Genomic DNA, 21,048 nt, shown 5'->3' with positions numbered 1-21,048 from the left:
GCAAGGTTAGGTTGTTTATTCGAGATGTTTCCTGTTTCTTAAGATAGGATTGTATTGCTAGAAACTTCCCTCTTAGAACTGCTTTTGCTGCATCCCATAGGTTTTGGGTCGTCGTGTCTCCATTGTCATTTGTTTCTAAGTATATTTTGATTTCTTCAGTGATCACTTTGTTATTAAGTAGTGTATTGTTTAGCCACCATGTGTTGGTGTTTTTTACAGATCTTTTCCTGTAATTGATATCTAGTCTCATAGCGTTGTGGTCAGAAAAGATACTTGATACGATTTCAATTTTCTTAAATTTACCAAGGCTAGATTTGTGAGCCAAGATATGATCTATCCTTGAGAATGTTCCATGAGCAGTTGAGAAAAATGTGTATTCTGTTGTTTTTGGATGGAATGTCCTATAAATATCAATTAAGACCATGTTCTGTAATGTATCATTTAAAGCTTGTGTTTCCTTATTTATTTTCATTTTGGATAATATGTCCATTGGTGAAAGTGGGGTGTTAAAGTACTATGGTTGTGTTACTGTCGATTTCCCCTTTTATGGCTGTTAGTATTTGCCTTATGTATTGAGGTGCTCCAATGTTGGGTGCATAAATATTTACAATTGTTATATCTTCTTCATGGATCGATCCCTTGATCATTAGCTAGTGTCCTTCTTTGTCTCTTGTAATAGTTTTTATTTTAAAGTCTATTTTGTCTGATATGAGAATTGCTACTGCAGCTCTCTTCTGATTTCCATTTGCATGGAATATCTTTTTCCGTCCCCTCACTTTCAGCCTGTAAGTGTCCCTAGGTCTGAAGTGGGTCTCTTGTAGACAGCATATATATGGGTCCTGTTTTTGTATCCATTCAACCAGTCTGTGTCTTTTGGTGGGAACATTTAATCCAGTTACATTTAAGGTAATTATTAATATGTATGTTCCTATTACCATTTACTTAATTGTTTCGGGTTTGTTCTTGTAGGTCTTTTCCTTCTCTTGTGTTTCTTGCCTAGAGAAGTTCCTTTAGCATTTATTGTCAAGCTGGTTTGGTGGTGCTGAACTCTCTCAGCTTTTGATTGTCTGTAAAGGTTTTAATTTTTCCATCAAATCTGAATGAGATCCTTGCTGGGTAGAGTAATCTTGGTTGTAGGTTTTTCTCCTTCATCACTTTAAATATGTCCTGCCACTCCCTTCTAGCTTGCAGAGTTTCTGCTGAAAGATCAGCTGTTAACCTTACGGGGATTCCCTTGTGTGTTATTTTTCCCTTGCTGCTTTTAATATGTTTTCTTTGTATTTAATTTTTGATAGTTTGATTAATATGTGTCATGGCATGATTCTCCTTGGATTTATCCTCTATGGGACTCTCTGTGCTTCCTGCACTGATTGACTATTTCCTTTCCCATATTAGGGACTTTTTCAACTGTAATCTTTTCAAATATTTTCTCAGTCCCTTTCTTTTTCTCTTCTTCTTCTGGGACCCCTATAATTCGAATGTTGGTGCATTTAATGTTGTCCCAGAGGTCTCTGAGACTGTGGTCAGTTCTTTTCATTCTTTTTTCTTTATTCTGCTCTGCAGTAGTTATTTCCACTATTTTATCTTCCAGGTCACTTATCCGTTCTTCTGCCTCAGTTATTCTGCTATTGATCCCATCTAGAGTATTTTTAATTTCATTTATTGTGTTGCTCATCATTGCTTGCTTCCTCTTTATTTCTTCTAGGTCCTTGTTAAATGTTTCTTGCATTTTGCCTATTCTATTTCCAAGATTTTGGATCATCTTTATGATCATTATTCTCAATTCTTTTTCAGGTAGACTGCCTATTTCCTCTTCATTTGTTAGCTTTGGTGGGTTTTTACCTTGCTCCTTTATCTGCTGTGTGTTTTTCTGTCTTTTCATTTTGCTTACTGTGTTTGGGGTCTCCTTTTTGCAGGCTGCAGGTTCGTAGTGCCCATTGTTTTTGGTGTCTGTCCCCAGTGGCTAAAGTTGGTTCAGTGGCTTGAGTAGGTTTCCTGGTTGGGAGGACTATTGCCTATGTTCTGGTGAATGAAGCTGGATCTTGTCTTTCTGGTGGGCAGGTCCATGTCTGGTGGTTTGTTTTGGGATGTCAGTACCCTTATTATGATTTTAGGCAGCCTCTCTGCTAATGGATGGGGCTGTAGCCCTGTCTTGCTATTTGTTGGGCATAGGGTGTCCAGCACTGTAGGTTGGTGGTCGTTGAGTGAAGCTGGGTCTTGGTGTTGAGATGGAGATCTCTGGGAGATTTTTGCTGTTTGATATTATGTGGAGCTGGGAGGTCTCTTGTGGACCAGTGTCCTGAAGTTGGTTCTCCCACCTCAGAGACAGAGCCCTGAATCCTGGCTGGGGCACCAAGAGCCTTTAATCCACACGGCTCAGAATAAAAGGGAGAAAATATATAATGGTAAGGAAGAAAAGAAGGAAGGAAGGAAGAAAGGAAGAAAGGAAGGAAGGAAGGAAAGGCCAAAGAAGGGAAGGAAGAAATGAAGGAAGGAAGGAAGAAAGCAAGGAAGGAAGGAAGAGAGGAAGGAAGGGAGGGAGGAAGGAAGGGGGAAAGGAGGAAGGAAGAGTGAAGAAAGGGAGGAGGGAAGGGAGGAAGAAATGAAGGAAGGAAGGAAGCAAGAAAGGAATAAAGGAAGGAAGGGAGGAAGGAAGGGAGGGAGGAAGGGAGGAAGGAAGGAAGGGAGGAAGGAGGAAGGAAGAGTGAAGAAAGGGAGGAGGGAAGGGAGGAAGAAATGAAGGAAGGAAGGAAGCAAGAAAGGAATAAAGGAAGGAAGGGAGGAAGGAAGGGAGGGAGGAAGGGAGGAAGGAAGGAAGGGAGGAAGGAAGGGAAGAAGAAAGGGAGGAAGAAAGGAAGTAAGACAGGAAGAAAGGAAGAAAGGAGGGAAGAAAGGAAGAAAGAAAAAAGATAAAATAGAGTAGGATAAAATAAAGTTATTAAAATAAAAAATATTTATTAAAAAGAAAAATTTTATGGACGGTTAGAACCCTAGGACAAATAGTGAAAGCAAAGCTATACAGAGAAAATCTCACACAGCAGCACACACATACACACTCACAAAAAGAGAAAAAGTGGAAAATAATAATATATCATGCTCCCAAAGTTCACCTCCTCAATTTGGGATGATTCGCTGGCTATTCAGGTATTCCACAGGTGCAGGGCACTTCAAGCTGATTGTGGAGCTTTAATCCGCTGCTTCTGAGGCAGCTGGTAGAGACCTCCCCCTCTCTTTGTTCGCACAGCTGCTGATGTTCAGCTTTGGAATTGGCCCCGCCTCTGTGCGTAGGTCGTCCGAGGGCGTCTGCTCTTTGCTCAGACAGGACGGGGTTAAAGGAGTAGCTGATTCGGGGGCTCTGGCACAGGCCCGAGGGAGGGAGGGGCGCGGATGCGGGGCAAACCTGCGGCAGCAGAGGCCAACGTGATGCTGCACCAGCCCGAGGCGCCCCGCGCTCTCCCGGGGACGTTGTCCCTGGATCACAGGACCCCGGCAGTGGCGGGCTGCACAGGCTCCCGGGAGGGGTGGTGTGGAGAGTGACCTGTGCTCGCACACAGACTTCTTGGAGGCGGCTGCAGCTGCCCTAGCGTCCCACGCCCGTCTCTGGTGTCCGCGCCGACAGCAGCAGCTTGCGCGCGTTTCTGGAGCTCCTTTACAGGGCGCGCTTAATCCCCTCTCCTCTCGCACCAGGAAACAAAGAAGTAAGAAAAATTCTCTTGTCTCTTTGGTAGCTCCGCGCCCGTTTCTGGAGCTCCTTTAAGCGGCGCGCTTAATCTCTCCTCACACCCCAGGAAGCAAAGAGGGAAGAAAAAGGTCTCTTGCCTCTTCGGCAGGTCCATACCTTTTCCCAGACTCCCTCCGGCGAGCCGTGGTGTACTAGCCCCTTCAGGCTGTGTTCACGCCGCCAACCCCAGTCCTCTCCCGGCTGACTGAAGCCTGAGCCTCAGCTCCCAGCCCCCGCCCTTCCCGGCAGGTGAGCAGACAAGCCTCTTGTGCTGGTGAGTGTTGGTTGGCACGGATCCTCTGTGCGGGAATCTCTCCGCTTTGCCCTCCGCACCCCTGTTGCTGCGCTCTCCTCCGCGGCTCCGAAGCTTCCCCCTCCGCCATCCGCAGTCTCCGCCCGCGAAGGGGCTTCTAGTGTGTGGGAACCTTTCCTCCTTCACGGCTCCCTCCCACTGGTGCAGGTCCCATCCCTATTTCTTTGTCTCTGTTTATTCTTTTTTCTTTTGCCCTACCCAGGTACGTGGGGAGTTTCTTGCCTTTTGGGAGGTCTGAGGTCTTCTGCCAGCGTTCGGTGGGTGTTCTATAGGAGCAGTTCCACGTGTAGATGTATTTCTGATGTATTTGTGGGGAGGAAGGTGATCTTCGCGTCTTACTCTTCCGCCATCTTCTCTCCCGGCACTCTTTTCTTATTTGTAGCCTTCTGTGTTTCTTCTTGGTTGAAAATAGTGTACCTTAGGGTTTGCTCTTGGTGTTGTACAATCTAGGGTTTCGGACAAATGTATGATGACATATATCTATTACTGTAGCATCACACGGGGTGTTTTCATTGCCCAGAAAATCCTCTGTGCTCTGCCTATTCATCCCTCCATCTAACCACAACCCTGGTAACTACTGATCTTTGTTGACTGTAGAGTTTTTTGGGTTTTTTTTGGGGGGGAGGGGGCGTGGGGTAGGGTTAAATGAAATGATGAAATGTTTACCAAATCCAAAGCAGTGAGCCAGGCACATAGCAAATGATCAAAAAATTTTAGCTTCTTCCTTTTTCTCAGTTTCCTAAATATACTCTGAGATCTGGCTTTTATTTATAGACATTTAAAGGCTACTCTTTTTTTTTTAGATTCTCTTTATATAAGGACTCAATTATGGAAAATTACTTTTATTATATTTAGCCTATATGAGAAACTAAGAAATAATTTACTGGATGTAAATTTGGGTAGAAATGGATGTCTTTTTAAAGTTCCCTTACTATAAATCAAATTTATTCCTGGACAGCTATTAGTGATGTTAAAAAACAAAATTCTACAGAATAAATTTGAAGATCTAATTAACTTCATTCAATGATTTATGAATCAGGCAGCATTCCATCTAACAACTAGAAGCGAGCTCTGAGGGGTTATACAAAATGAATTTATAGAAAGGAGGGTGGGGCAGGAAGTCACTATTACCAAAAAAAAAAAAAAAAAATTATTTTGGGCAAGAAATCTTCAGGGGAACCCAAGGGCAAGCGTTTTATCTTGCAGATTACCTTTTCTTCCTCTGGGGGGAGATAGAGAGGGCCCATGTGACAGATTACCTTACTGGTGCTGCCCAGAAAATTCCAGATTGGTTAATTAAGGTTACATTTCTGGTGAAGGTCAAAACTACAGTTGGGCAGGGTATTAAATCTAGGTTTGGCATCATGGGCTTTAGCACAAGTGACACCATTTTAGGTCTGTGGTTTTTCTCTTTAACAGTGCTATTCTTCAATTCGAGAAGTATATTTACAGAATTTCTACATTTCTGGGATGAATACATTGTTATAAATTCACTGGGAGGTATAATGCTTCTCAGATTTTGAAGTTTAAGCTTTTTTTTTTTTTTTTTTTGTCAGCATCAAGTCTGATTTTGCTACAAGCAAAATGGTCTGGATTATCATATCTAAAACTGTGTAGCTAAAGCCTAGATACTGCTGGCAAGGCAAACTATGGTGAGTACTTTTTGAGAATCAAATATTCCTGATTTGATGTGCTAATAGCCACAGTCAGTCCCTGGCAAAAGGCAAATTTGTTTCAGTTTTGGTTCATTTTGTACTTTATTCTTTTTTGGTAGCAAACCTTATACTCTTTTTCAAACAGGTTTATTTTGCCTTATTCTTACTTTCATTGTGATTAAACATGTTTATTCTAAAGCATAAATTCACTAGGCAATGCATACAAGGAGATATTCATTTTATTCCTATGCAAATTTGTCTTTGTGGCAAAATAGAGTTCTTTCTGGTATTTGGGCCACGTAGGCCAAGTATCATATTGTTGTTTCTTGTAGAAGGAAAATAGATGCACATATTTTCCATAGTAAATTTTCATTGAGTTCACTGAAATCAACTGCTGTACATTTCTATTTAGCAATTTGGAACTTTAAAAGTGCTTTCATGCTTTATCTTCTTAATAACTGTGTAAGATAGACAAGGTAGGTAGCGTTGTTGGTATTGTATAAAGAAATTGCAAATTAAAGACTCTGAATGACATATCCAGACCCTAGGAGCTGGAGGATGGGTTGAAAACCCAGTCTTTGGCCTTTTGGCACAATGATTTCTCTGCTAACCCACTATGCCTCTCTAATTATAACTCAACTAAACTTAGTCACTCTTTATGTCAGAGAAGTTGGGGATATGTGGTTATGTATATTAATTCTGGCATGTCAAATCATAGAGTTGTTTGACTTTTTTTTTCCACCCATAGTTGTAGGGAGTTGTGAGAGGTGAGCTTATAATTCTAGCTTTTGCTGTTATAGTAACTGATGACTATTGACTCACAGCCAGGTTCATTTGCTTAGAATTATTTATTTTGTAAGCGGATTTGTCTTGGGCCATGCCGGCCGGTGTCAGGCAATACAAGATGACTGGACTTGAATGCATCAGAATTTTGTAATTAGAGTTTGTCTAAACAAAAATAATGAAACAAACAAAGTTAGAATGTTCCCAGCCCTACTGATAAATTATTGTATTCCCAAGAATTTAAGTCAGAAACCAAAAGAAATCTTTCTCTCAAATAAAAGTATGTGGATCCAAGTGATTTCTTGTCAAATTTTCCTGGTATAGGTATTGACTAAAAAAGAATCATTATTCATTGAATAGCATGTGTTTGTTCCTTTACTGCCCAGCTCTTTTAAGCCTATCAAATAAATCTGCAAAGTCTATATTATTGTCCCATTTGACAGATGAGAACATTGAGACTCAGGGCAATCAATTGCCAGTAATGACAGAGCTCAAATTTGAATAGTGTTCTCAAACCAAAGTTCATGCTTTTTTTCTCCCAACCATCCTCGCTCACAAACAAAAGTATACAATTTATGTAATCTCAAAGTGTTTGTATTTACAAATCTTATCCCTAAGAGATAATCATTTCTTAAGTAAATTAGATGTTTTTATTTCCCTGAGTAACCAGAAGAATTTTTTCAAAAGGGGAGATAAATTGTAGGTTAAAATATGTTCCTTAAACCATTTTGATAATGTCAGGCCATATTAAATAATTGCAGATAATTTAAACCCCATGCTTAACCTAAGTTTGATTTGGAGGTCAGGAATTCCTCTGATACACCACAGTAGTTGTCCCTGGAGTATAAAAAATTATTTTGCATAAGGGAGGGAATTCAGCAGGGTTAGTGAAAATTTGCCAGCATAAAAATTTAGAAGGCATTGACCTGTGTAGCTACATGTGAAGTAGACAGATTTAGTGTATAAAAGATTTGTGTGTTCTACTTATAAATTTTAGTTACCATGCACATGATAAAAAAGACTCCTAATACTGTAATTTTAAAACCTACATAGATTTATTTTCCCAGAAAAAAATCTTTATGATTAATTGCATGTAACACCTCTAAGAGATCCTCAGTACTTTGCCTCAGTGTACAAAGTTTTTGTTAAAAAAAAAAAAGTATAATAACTCATTAAGGATTCATTTTGAATACTGTGTTGCATTTTAAAACTGTTTGGTAAATTCTAGTTTTGACAGTAGTGAAATGATTTAGTTTGGAGTGGGCTTTTGGTCATGCTGAAGGACCGTAGTAAATCAGTTCTATGAAAAAAAATTTGAGTGTATGTCACTATACTAGCTCTAGGACATTCAAAAGCAGTTAAGCCTTTGTTTTACTTCAAAAAAGAATGTTTAATTCATTAGAACAGGTAGAAAAAAAATACACTTATGCTTTTTCTTGGTATTTTACTTGAAGATTAATCTTTTTTTTCATCACTGGATCTGTACAAAAACAAATTTATTTGAAAGGAACTAACTGTCATGTGGTATGTGGGTCTTAGTTTTCTTAAAGTGAATAGGAAATGTCTGGGGCCGAAACAGTATTTCAGTTTGAGGTAATGTGTTTTCTGGTTTCTACTCTGTCAGATTCTCACCCTGGTCTCCAGGGAGGCAAGAAAAGATTGTCTATATGACATATTTTGCCTAAAGCAAGTCCTGAAACTAGGATTCATATTATTCATTTGACTGAGTGTTGATTTCCATAGATTTGCCAAGGCTCAGGATACAATCCATTTTCTCAAAAGATGTAATACCTGTCTTTTACAAATGAAGTTGTATTTTGTACAAAATAATGAGGGAAAATGGGGAAATAAAGAATGTTTGACTTTGAAACATTTTTTTACACATTAAACTACATAGAATCAGGCTTTTAAATGGGCTTGATTTTTTAAAACTTATTTATTTTTGGAGGTATTGGAAGATTTAGGACTCTGAACACCCTTTTCTGGCCAGAAAGAAACAACGACAACAATAACAACAAAATAAACCACGTATATAGAAAAATTACTTCGAAATCATGAGGTCTTGTCTCTTTTCAATATCTGAATCAAAATAGTAAAATATAAACTTAGTCTGATAAAGTAAATAAAATATGACTTATTCCATTCCAGATGTTAGTTGCCACTGATAAAAATCTTCTTGAATTGCTGACTGATCTTGCAGAGATATAAAGTCCATGGACTCAGTTGATAAAGATTAATGATGGTATTCTAGTTTTTAGAGATTAATAGAAGATCATCATCATATTTTGCTATATGGGGAAGCTTTTTAAAAATAGGGAATATCCCATAAGTGCATTCCAAACACAGTAAATATAAGAACAGACAGTTTTTGTTGTTGTACTATTTCTTCAAATCCAGGGATCAAATACTAGAAAAGTTCTGTGAGGTCATGGAAAAGTTTCTACTCTAGAATTCGGTAAAAAAGACAAAATAAGTACCCAAACCATATGATTTATCTGTGGTATAGACAGGAATTACTTTTACACTATTCATTCTCCAAGACCTAGTCACTACGTTGAATTTTTCTGTCATGACTATTACAACTGTAATTGTGCTTTATATTGAGAAAAGTCACATCATAATCCCTCCAACAACCTCCCAAACCAATTCCTTGACCTGAATTCCCCATAACTGTTAACATCATTACCAATGGACCACCCTTGACATACTGGAATACCTTTTATAACAATTCTTAAGTTTCATCCTCTATATTCCATAAAATGCCAATTTATGGATATTCTACCTACACAACACCTTCTTAATCCACTTTATTTTCCCCATATTCATTGCCATTACCCTTGTGGAAGTGTAAGTTAAGCTAATTCAGATTTTTTTCTAATAGGAAAAATGAACTCCTTCCGCCTTTTAGAATTTAAATATCTCACTACCACCATCCCCAAACACACAAATATCAACTCACTCGGAGTTTCAGGATTAAACCCTCTTGCTGTAGAGCAAAGATAAATAGTTATTTGCTGAATTGGTTCTAATGGACCGTCAGAGTCAATTAAGGAAGAACCAGTGGTGAGGGTTTTTGCACGGCAGTTAGAAGGGAGGAAAGAAAAGTGCTTGAAAAAGCAAGAAGGAAAGTAAAACATTTGAGGGAGGAAGTCATGTCCTAGTCTAAAAAGGAGATTAGGGGATGAGAGAGGAGAGAAAAGAGGGCTTTCCAGAAGAAGAGACCAATATTTGCCCTCTGGGGGGACTTGGAAAAGAACCCACTGTGAGGGGGCATTGCTGACACGCTCAGGGCTCAGGTACATTTGACTCCCATACTGCGCCTCTCCTTGCCACATTGAGGTTTTATGCTATGATTTTTACTGGATGGGGTTTTTCCTTCATCTAGACCCTCATTGGGTGACTATCCAGTAGGAGAGATGCTGCTCTGTTGGACTTTGCTTGGTTTGGTCCTCATCTTAACACCCAGAACATCCTTAGGGTCAGTAGAGGGCTGATGTGCCTGCTTAGCCTCTAACCTCCATATGGACTTGGGGAGTTGCTGAACTTAATAACCAGAGACACCCAGAACGCCATGGTGTTGAATGATACACTGCAACATACGTAAGTCTTAGAGACAGCTTTGATCATCTCTAATTTATCATCTGTTTCTTTTCCTATTGTTAAAATATGCATTTATAAAAAGGCCAAATCCTGACTCTCATAAAAAACATAAGATCAACACATGTTAAAGATTTTATTTAACTCATGAATTTATGAGGTAACCAGTTAGATATTAACAACCAGCTCAAAAAGTAAAGAGCAGAGATAGAGGCCATGAAATGATTTTATAGACGGAAGCAAAACCAACTCTTTTTCATAGGGATGGGGCGGGCAGGTGGGGTTAGGGAGGAGACATGAAATGTCTCTCCATCAGACAGGATTGTTTTGCACGCTAACTGACAAGAGCCATTTGCAGTGCTATCAGTTATCTACAATTTACAGAATTCTAAAATAGCTCAAAAGACCAAGAAAGGTGCACATCCCTTAGATTCAGAACCTGGAAGAATGTTCTTTAGAATAGAGCTTAGCAAATTTTTTCTATAAGGGACCAGATAGTAAATATTTTAGGCTCTGTGGTCCACATATGGTTCTTGTCACATATTCACCTTGGCTTTGTTCTGTTTTGTTTTATAACCTTTCAAAAAATATAAAAACCCTTCACAGCTCCAATACTGTTCAAAAACAGACCACTGGCCCGATTTGGCCCATGGTCCTAGCACACCTGACTCCTGCTCTCAACACCTGTACTTTAGGATTAAAGTCACCCAATAACCTTTTTGGTCCATTTCAAAGTCTTTCACATTTTTTCCTTGTACCATCTGGACCTGTCCTTCATTTTGTTGCAAAATAATTCTTTTAAGATGCTAATTTGGTCTCAGCTTTCTCCTTTCCAGGAAATTTCTTTGGATCCTTGCAGAATTAATTAAGTACAGACTTCTTGGACCTGGACCTGGCATTCAGGAGTTTTGCTCATGTGACTGATGCAGATTTATTCCCCAGTATCTTCTGTGTGTGAACCACTCACTCACTCTTACTTAAATATGCCTCATTTCCTTACTACTGTACATTTTCCCGTTTTAACCATTACTCAGAATTTTCTTCCTTTTTTGAAATCCTAGGCTTCCTTGCAAGGCCTGTTTCAAAAGCTGTCTGCCCACTGGTGTCTATCCCAATTTTTACATGGGGGGATGTTCTTCCTCGAGTCATACTAACATTAGCATCATTATTACTATCCTTCAATCTAATCTTCCTCTATTAACGGATCTTTACCTGTATTACTTCCTGTCTTAGTCTGTTTAGGCAGCTATAACAAAAATACCATGCACTGGGTGGCTTATAAACAACAACAATTTATTTCTTATAGTTCTGCAGGTTGGGAAGGCCAAGATCAAGGACAGATTCAGTGCCTGGTGAGAGCCTGCTTTCTGGTTCATAGAAGGCTGTCTTTTCACTATAATCTCATATGGTAGAAGGGGTAAGGGAGCTCCCTGTGTTCTTTTTCATAAGGGCACTAGTTTCATTCATGACCTAATCACTTCCCAAAGACCCTACATTCAAATACCATCACATTGGGTCAACATACAAATTTCAGGGGTACACAGGCATTCAGCCTGTGGCATTTCCCATTCAATACGGAACTTTTTTTCTTGTTTACCTAATCTAGGCCTTTCAAAGATTAGGTGCTCAGTGAATTTTTGTTGCATTGCATCACTTGTTTCTTCTCTTGCTTTTGCATAAGTTTTAAATTTGCTGGCATAAGAGTTTCTCTTGACTTACTGAGATAAGCTAAACGTGTTTGCTGCCTAAAGGCAAAGTCATTAGCCAGGCTGGTATCTATGGGAAATCACTGACTCTACTGGTATTAGCTACTTACTGCTGCATACCAAGCTACCCTAAGATGTATTAGCTTCAAGCTAAAAACATATTTACGAGTTAATGGTTTCTGTGCATGAGATATGCGTGTGTGGCTTAGCTGGGTGCTCTGGCTTAGGGTCACGTGTGGTACTGCGGTGAAGATAGTGCCAGGGCTGCAGTCACCTCAAAGGTCAGCTGAGGAAAGAGCTCCTTCCAAGCTCACTCATGGGATTTTGGCAGGATTCGGTTTCCTGCAGGTTGTCGGACTAAGGGCCTCATTTTTCTCACTGGCTGTTTGTCAGAGAACTCCCCTTATTCCTTGTGTCTTCTTCATGGGGCAGCTCACAACATGGCTGTTTGCTTCATCAGACTCAGCAAGTGAGAAGAGTCAGAGGGAGAAGGAGGGAAACAGAGGAGAAAGAAAGACAGAGAGATGGAGGTCAAGTCTTTTATAACCTAATCTCAGAAGTGGCATTCCATTACTTTTGCTGTATTCTATTTGTAAGAGGCAAGTTTCCAAGTCCAGAACACAGTCCAAAGGATAGAAAATTACACAAGGGTATGAATACCAGGAGGCGGGATAATTATGGGTCCTTTTAGAGTCTACCTGCTCCAATTCTCCATATGTCAGTTACCAAACCACTCAGATGATGGTAATAATGTTGAATCTACCAAACTCAGAGAACTACAAAATTAAAATGCTATCATCGGGGCTTCCCTGGTGGAGCAGTGGTTGAGAATCCGCCTGCAGATGCAGGAGACACGGGTTCGAGCCCCGGTCCGGGAAGATCCCACATGCCGTGGAGCAACTAAGCCCGTGAGCCACGGCCGCTAGGCCTGCGCGTCCGGAGCCTGTGCTCCGCAATGGGAGAGGCCACAACAGTGAGAGGCCCGCATACCGCAAAAAAAAAAAAAAAAAAAATGCTATCATAAGTTCAAAATGCTATGGAATGCATGTTGTGGTCCCTAAATGTAAGAAGACCACGGAAAACTTCTCCCGTCAAATAATGGAGACGTTGATCATATTTATGGAAAAATAATTAATTTTCAGCAAAAATTAATGCTTGCTGCAAATGAAAATGATTTAGTATGACTGCATTTTTCCTTCTATTATCTAAAAGTCTATTATCTAGACTTTTTTCTCTTGTTTGGCTACGGCATTGCATATTCTAAATAGACACACTTGCATCTTAAAGGAACCTTTGCAAAGATAGTAATCATAGACAAAGGAAAGGTTCTCAGGCTTCCCCGAAGGTCTCTAATTTTGGAAGATCTCTTTCCTAAAAATCTTGAAAGAGACTGATTACTCTGCTTATATATGTATGAGAGCCCTGAGAAACCATCTTTAAAGTGTCTGGTTAATCCGATTTAATCACCATTGTTTCAACTCCTCTTGCTGCAGATTATTACACCTGCAGTCTATCGTTGTTCCAGCAGATGGCAAAAGAATACTGTGCACCAACTTGGAATATGTTTGAAACTTGTATATTGAAGGCATGAACAAATGGTCTCAACCTGTTTTAAAAATCTGCCTTCGTTGTGTTTGGGACACCGTGGATGTGAAGGGAATTATAGCATTCCATCACGTACACCACTGATGCAGACAGGTTTTGCTGAAATCCTACAGAATTAAAGACAAAAAATAGTTCAGAGGAACGAGTGATCTCAAGCAGAATTAAGTCATGCCTGCGTGTTAATCTTGCAGTTAATTCAACCAGGCTTTAAAATTTTTTTTTTCTTTTTGATTTATTTTAATGAAGCAAACTGGATATAATATGGAAGTCAATTTAATTAAAAGAAAGGCATATGGCACTTTGTAATAATAAGCCAAGAAGACCCGTTATTTAGATAGTGTTCTGCAGTGGGAGTTAAAAGGCAGAAAGACGTAAGACGTTTACATTCAAATGCTGGTTTTCAGTTATGGAATACCAGTATTTTTTAGAGTGTACATAGTATTGCACATATTGTAATTTAGAAAGCATATACGCATAACAATTCCATTGGTATTCTTGTCTATGTTCTTGCTAATTTGACAATACTGTAATTTAAACCAAGAACATTATGCAGCTATGTGATTGTAACCACTGAGAGATCAGGATGGTAAAATTTATATTCATGCAAAATAAACATGAATTAGGCAAAATTCAGATAATTTTTCTGGTATTGATGCTAACGGGAAAGAATGCACACAACCAAAATGCAGTGAAGTAAAGCTTGATTTTCTGTTTGTTTTCATTATATTAAATGAGATGCATTCTCACAAAAGAAAGAAAGAAGAGGGAGAGAAGAAATCTCCATAATATATCTTGATAATAATGCCCATTGCTTTACTTGTTCTTCTGACCTCAGCAGAATATCATGTCCAGTCCTTGCTGTGAGGCATCCTACCCTTGGTAAGGGGCTCCCCGTGGGGAAAGGCCACGTCGAGCCAGACTAGGTATCAGGAGGTTTGCTGGTGATGCTTTCAGTGAGCAGGTGGGCAGGCTTTTAGCTGGAGCTAGCTCAGTTTGTCAAATCTGAGAGCAGCATAAAAGGAAATGAATTCTGAAGTTTGTAGCTGGGAAATGAGAGCAGGACTGGATGAGCTGTGAGATCGAATTAGGCGGTTTAGAAAGTAGTTTCTGAATACAGGCTACAATGTGTGGCTACTTTTTCCGTGTGGCGTTTTGGAAGACTCTCTGTTTAAAGGCATTAGCTAAAAGGAACGCGTTACATCGATGTCTTTAGGGATTGTCAATCTACAAAGTCCTCTCTGGCTGTTCCCTGCTTTTGCTGATAGCTCAGACCCAGTTAGATTGTAAATGGGATTTGGATTACTTTTTACTTAAATACATTCTCATATACGCTTAGAGTAAAGCTTAGCTGGCATTTTTCTATCCACTGTAGACATTTTTCAAGACAACCCATTTGATTGGACATTTTATTATCTCAAAGTGCTTGGCTTTGAAGTACAGTTTTAGAGAATTTATTGTGGCTTGTGGTCTACAGTAGTTAAAACTTGAATCTATTGTAGCACTAATCCTTGGAGAGCCCTATTGTTCCCTTTCTTTCTCCAGAAGTGTGTTGATTTCCCTTGATAGATTTTTACATATCTACACTGTTTGTTTATCCATTTTTCAATCCCATGGAGATTTAAAAATAACCATGAAAGTAGTTTTATTCAAGGTTTTCTTGATAACATAAATAAAGTGTGTATGTCTATCCATTTCCTTTTTACATGCATATTTTCCTTCATTCTAGATACTGTATGAAATCAATTTTGCAAATGTGTCATTGTTTATCCCAACACAAATTAGCTGAAAATAAGGATATCTTGAAAATCAGAATCTTGAAAAAAATCAACAAAAGGAAAAATCAGGTTCGAAGAACTTAAGACCTTACAGTGTAAATGGCATTAGAGAACTTACCTGTATGGTTTTCACATCTGACATTATTAGAAAAGACAGCTTTATTATTAATACAGTAATATTTGTATTTACTGTGTATGATGTGGAGGAAATTGTTAGGGTCTCTATCGCCATTAGTTCCAATGATGTATTTATAATTTGTTTTCTTTGTTGGAGAGAGCTTTCAGGCAGAGAAGCTCTTTGATGCTGGTTTCTCTGTCTTAGCTGCAATCTAATTGTGAATACTTTTGTGATTTTGTTACTTAGAGCTGCTAACAACAGGGTTCTTATACTGGTTCCTACTTCCATGTCCTTTTATCCCTTTTCTCACTTTGTAGTGACATCATTGCTTGGATATTTGACTTTTAAAAAACTTTTTGACTTTTTTTTTTAACGTACTAAGGTATTTTTCACCGCTTCCCGATTCCCAGGGTTTTACGCTTTTAGCTAGGCTTTATGTGAAAATATACACTGTCAACCCATCTTACTTATGTCTTAGCTTCCCCATCACACAAATACAAACACCACCAACGTGTGATTCCAAAGCATAGCATTGTAGTCTTTTATTTTCACTTCTTTCTAAAGGATTTATTGAAAAGTCACTCATTATTTCTCTGCTACTCATTTTAGCTTCTTTTTTCCAATTTCTGAATGCCAAGGTCCTCTTTCTTTAACTCTCTCTAACAGAACTGCATTTAATAATTTTACAGTTGTATTCAATAATATTTACTGAATATCTACACTGTGAATACAGTAGTGAACAGAGCTGATAGAATTCATATCCTTATCAAACTTCCAAGGTAAAAGAAATGACAGATATTAAAGACATAATTAAAGTAACATGAGAGCTATGGATGTTGATGACAGCAAGACCAAGTCTCAGAGAAGGACCAGGGAGGCATCTCTTCCAATTACTAGGAAAACATAACATATTAACTTCAAACCTAGTACATCAAACCAGCACCATTATGTGTACATATTCAGTGAGTCAAGCATTTAAACAGACTACGGTCTGATGGCTGGTCTCTGCTTCTTGATATCTGGGGCCTCAGTTGGAGGGCTCAGAGCAAAGGTGCCGGAATTGTCCGAAGGACATTCAGTCCTGTGTCTGGTACTTGATGATGGCTGTTGGCTAAAATCTTAGTTATGACTCCTGGCCAGAACAACTCATAAGACCACGAGCTTGGGCTTCCTCACAGAATTATGGATGAGTTCCAAAGCTGTTGCAAGAAAAAGGCAGGCAGAAGCTGTATTCCTTTTATGACCTAGTCCCAGAAGTCACACAGTATCACTTCTGCCTTACTTTACTGGTTGGAGCAGTCACAAGCCAGCCTAAGTTCAAGGGGAGGGGAAACAGGCTTTAGCTCTTACCGGACAAGGGACAGAACTCTGGGAAAGCATATAAGATAAGAAATATTGCTCTGCTATAAACGTTTTCAGAAAAATACAGTCTGACACAGTCTCTTTGAGAAAGCGATACTTAAGTTGAAGCTGTTTGCAAGGGAATAAATATGGAAAGACATTATGGTCAGAGGAAGCTGTCTGAGTAAGGATCCTGAGGTGGGACAAACAAGTGACTTAACTGAGAAAACGAGAGCCAGTTTAGCTGGGTCATAGAGAGTGAACAGGTGATTGGCAGGAGATAAACCTGGAAAGGTAGGGCCGTATAGGTCTTGGCAAAGAGTTCAGACTTCAAGCAAGGCCCTACACATCATGTTAAAGATATGCAGACCTCATCATGAAGATTATAGGAGACTGTGGGCAGGTTACAGTTCGGGAATGACGTGATCAGATCTGTCGTTATAGATGTCAGGCTGCTGGATTGCAAGATAGAAGTGTGGGTGATGGGAGCGGTTCAAGGACAGTTGCAGTGAGCCAGGTTGGAGAGAAAAGTGGCTTGGACTAGGGCGGTGGCTGTGGAGTTAAGAGTCAGGTAGATGGATTTGAGATCTAATTAGTTGGAATGGTCAAGATTTGGGAAATGGTTTGATGGTGAGGTAAAAGGGCAGTCAGATTTGAGAATGTATTTCTGAACTTTTGCTTTGGAAACTGTATGTGGAAAGACTGGAGTAGCAGGAATGGCTTTTGGGGGTAGAGATTGTGAGTTAAGTTTTAGAGATACTGTATTAAGTGTTTTGAAATCTATATTGAGATGTCCAATGGTAAGTGGATTATATGGGTCTGGAGCTGAAGAGGGATGAAGTATATGTTTGTGGATCAGCTGCATATAGATGGTACCTACAGCCATGGATTAGATCAGAAGAGGCTATCGATAAAAGGGGAAGGAGTGTCACAAATTAGGTTACTTAAAGAATAAGATTACTTTCATCTTGCAGAAAAAGAAAAGCAGCTTGGGAAAAGGAATTTGACTTTTCTTACAGTTTAAACTCCTTCAGGGCAGGAGTCATTTCCTTACAGGATGGATTGAGATATAATTACAGGTAGAATGGGTAGAGTTTGGGAAGTGGTTTGGCTTTAAAAGATCTCTGCAGAGTCCATTTTCTATAGCAACTGAGAAAATTCATAGACACGAGACTGGAAAATACTGAATTCATCAATAGTGGAGAATAATGCTTATAATTGGAAAGGCATGGTTTTACATAGGTTTTGTTTTATGTGCTGTGAAATAAGAAAAATGCTCTCCAGATAGTAAAAAAGTAAAACTGTATTTAGAGTGAAGGTGAATAATCAGAACTGTTTGTACAAATTTGCAAGCCTGTGTTCTGAAATTATGCTCAGTGAAGCTATAGACCCATGAATTTTCTATGGGAGTGAATATTTTCTATGTTTTGCAACATAAAGAGTGGTTTTGAGAAGAGTGTGTCCAGGCCTTTGAAGTCCTTCTCTATCGCTTTGAGTGTGAGTAGGTGGGAAGATAGGAAGAGTTACAGCAGCGTGTTGTTAATATCTACTGGCATTGCTGTGGTTGGCTACATGGAACCACCTAGTTGTGGAGCTAATGTGGGCAATTTCACTTCAGTTTGCAATAAATAAATAGCCACCTGGCTGTCTCTGGGTAACCCGTCTTGTTTCTTAGTGACCTAAGAACATTGCCAATAAAACTATAATTCTGTCAGTTATGTGTTGCTTTCTGATTTTTGACTGATTGCTCTCAAGTAGTGGATTATTTTGAAGAGAATGGGCATTATAATAATGCCCATTATGAATAATAATTCTGTTATTAAAATATTTTTAATCCCCAGAACCCCAGAATGTTGTATCTTCTCAGCAAAGAGAGACAGCGCTTTGGTAATAACAGTATCTGATGTGAATGGGTTTAATGTTTTTGAACCTGCATCAATGTAGGGAAATCCTGAAGATGGAACTTATTATTGAAGTATTATAAATTATAAATTTTAATACTAGGTAACTGTAAATGGAAGGCTGATTTTCTATAAGGTGAATTCATTCATTCATTTAATATATACTGAATATTTACTACTTGCTGCTTATGGTTCTAGGCTATTGAGGTCTAAGAAATGAGCACAGTAATTGCCATTCAGGAGCACACAGTGAAAGAGAGGAGAAAGTCTAGAATATTCCCTATTGTGTTCAGGGTGTTATGATAGTACAAAGAACCCTTACCTAAATCAGAAGCTTTTCCTGATGCCCTGGTCTAAAAGGAAGTTGACTTGAAATGAATCCTTCACAAGACAATAGGTGTTAATATCTCTAACGTTTTTCTTTTAACATTTAAAATATCCCAGAAAAAAAGTAATATGGTTCCATAGTGTGAACAGGTAAATACTTCATTTTCTTTATGATAATTGGGATCTAGACAATGAGACACTGAATATAATGAAGCTGCTGGAAGCCGCACGAGATAGATTTCCTCGTAAGTGTAATTTTCCTTCTAGATTTGACACTCTGCCGGGTATATTGCGCTCAGCGCCTGAATGTGGTTCACCATTAGTGGTTCTCAAAACCGTTAGTATCTGGATCACCAGGAAGACCCTTTAGAGCAGAGTCCCGGGCTCCAGACCTGGGCTGGGGCCCAAGATTTGCATTTCTTTTTTTTTTTTTTTTTTTTTTTTTTTTGCGGTATGCGGGCCTCTCACTGTTGTGGCCTCTCCCGTTGCGGAGCACAGGCTCCGGACGCGCAGGCCTAGCGGCCACGGCTCACAAGCTTAGTTGCTCCGCGGCATGTGGGATCTTCCCGGACCAGGGCACGAACCCGTGTCTCCTGCATCGGCAGGCGGATTCTCAACCACTGCGCCACCAGGGAAGCCCAAGATTTGCATTTCTAACCATTTCCCAGGTTACACTGGTGTCAGTGCTGCTGGTCCCAGAACCACACTTTGAGAACCACTGCATTCGATTTACCCTTGTCCTCAGTGAGTTTACAGCCAGGTGGGGAAGACAGCAAATGAGCAATACGGTGTGGTAAGTACAAATGGAAGTGAAGATTTAAGGTGAGATTGCTTAGAACAATCAGATTTATGTCAAATAGTGACCTAGTGATTTGTAGACAGGCAAAATGAAGTAAACATGTGATGTAATTATTAAGACACTTTGTCCCCAAAGCCTAACAGTATAAACCTTTTAGTGAGGAAGAAAAAGTGACAGTGCTGCTGTGATTGCTTGTCTGTGCTGATCGGTTTCACCAGTTAAATGCTTCCCTTTACAATTCACCTTATCTTTGCCGATTTAACCTCACATCATTTGGGAACTACTTTTCTCTCCAATGTCATCAGATAAATAGTGGCTGTATTTGTGTTCCTTGACAGCCATATAAAAGTACATTTATAGGCTGGGGTTTCATCTGTCTTCCTTTTTATGTATAGTTGCAAATACAATGAATTATGTCAGAGCCTAAATAAAAGTTCTTTCTTTTCCTTTGACAAGGTTTTTCTTCTGACCCAATTTAAGAACTGTGAACTGAGAGATTATCTTATACAATGAAGAGAATAGAAAAATCCTAAACTTTTGAAGATAGATTTTGTTAGTACAAAGTATGTGAATAGTCTGTAATCATTTTACTTAAATTTCCAGAGAAGAAAAAAGTTATTTCTTTCACATTTCACTTTAGTGAAAGACTGAAAAGCAGTTTCAAACAGTGTAGGTGTTTCCCTCAGAGGTCAGATATTTAGAATTGGCCCAAAGTAGAGAACAGTGCTTTCTAAAAGCATATTTTGGAAATTAATCAATACTGCTTTGCCTCCTAGTTGTATCTTCTGGTTGCTTTAATATAATTTTATTGCCCCCTTAACTCCTCCCCTCCCACCCCTCATCCCTTTGCTTTCTGCTACAGTCTTCTTGCAGGGAAAAGAGGAGTTTCTTGCCAGATAATGTCTCGGGGTTATGTACACAGTCTAATCCTATATCCTTCTCATTTTCTTTTCCTCTTACATACCCCCAAATTTGACCTACTTTTCCAATTTATGTCAGTTAATCTTCCCTGTGATTTTGTTCTCTTCTCCAAGACACTGTGGAATAGAACATAGGATTCCTATTCCCTATTTCTTTTCTTTAAAGTACTTAACTCCCTTTTTATTTTTAAAGAACTTAAATTTATAAGAAGGCAAATATAGATTACCAAAGTTAACAAATGATGAGTATGTTATAAATACAGAAGAAGTCTTAGAATGTCCTCTTTATAGTTATATCCAGTTTTGTAATGTGAACCAGATTTGCTTTTTTTTTTTTCTACGCTGCTTGGCTTGTGGGATCTCAGTTCCCCTACTAGGGATTGAACCCAGGCCATGGCAGTGTAAACTTGGAATCCTAACCACTAAGCCATCAGGGAGTTCCCCCAGATTTGCTTTTTAAATGTTTTTTTTTCCCCTGACTCTCTGA

At 39.1% G+C, this 21,048-nt stretch overlaps 1 long non-coding RNA gene across 1 annotated transcript in view; it reads left to right on the top strand.

The window, feature by feature from the left end:
- Window positions 1-21,048, top strand: part of LOC136792788 (uncharacterized) — a 145,774-nt gene that overhangs the window by 39,889 nt on the left and 84,837 nt on the right. The window contains exon 3 of the long non-coding RNA XR_010837210.1: window positions 5,591-5,686. This is a non-coding gene — a long non-coding RNA (uncharacterized lncRNA). The remainder of the gene's footprint in view (window positions 1-5,590; window positions 5,687-21,048) is intronic.

Source organism: Kogia breviceps, chromosome 16, assembly GCF_026419965.1.
Source record: "Kogia breviceps isolate mKogBre1 chromosome 16, mKogBre1 haplotype 1, whole genome shotgun sequence".
NCBI lineage: Eukaryota > Metazoa > Chordata > Mammalia > Artiodactyla > Physeteridae > Kogia > Kogia breviceps.
The sequence above is the reverse complement of the archived record's forward strand: the minus strand, read 5'-3'. Positions and strand labels throughout refer to the sequence as shown.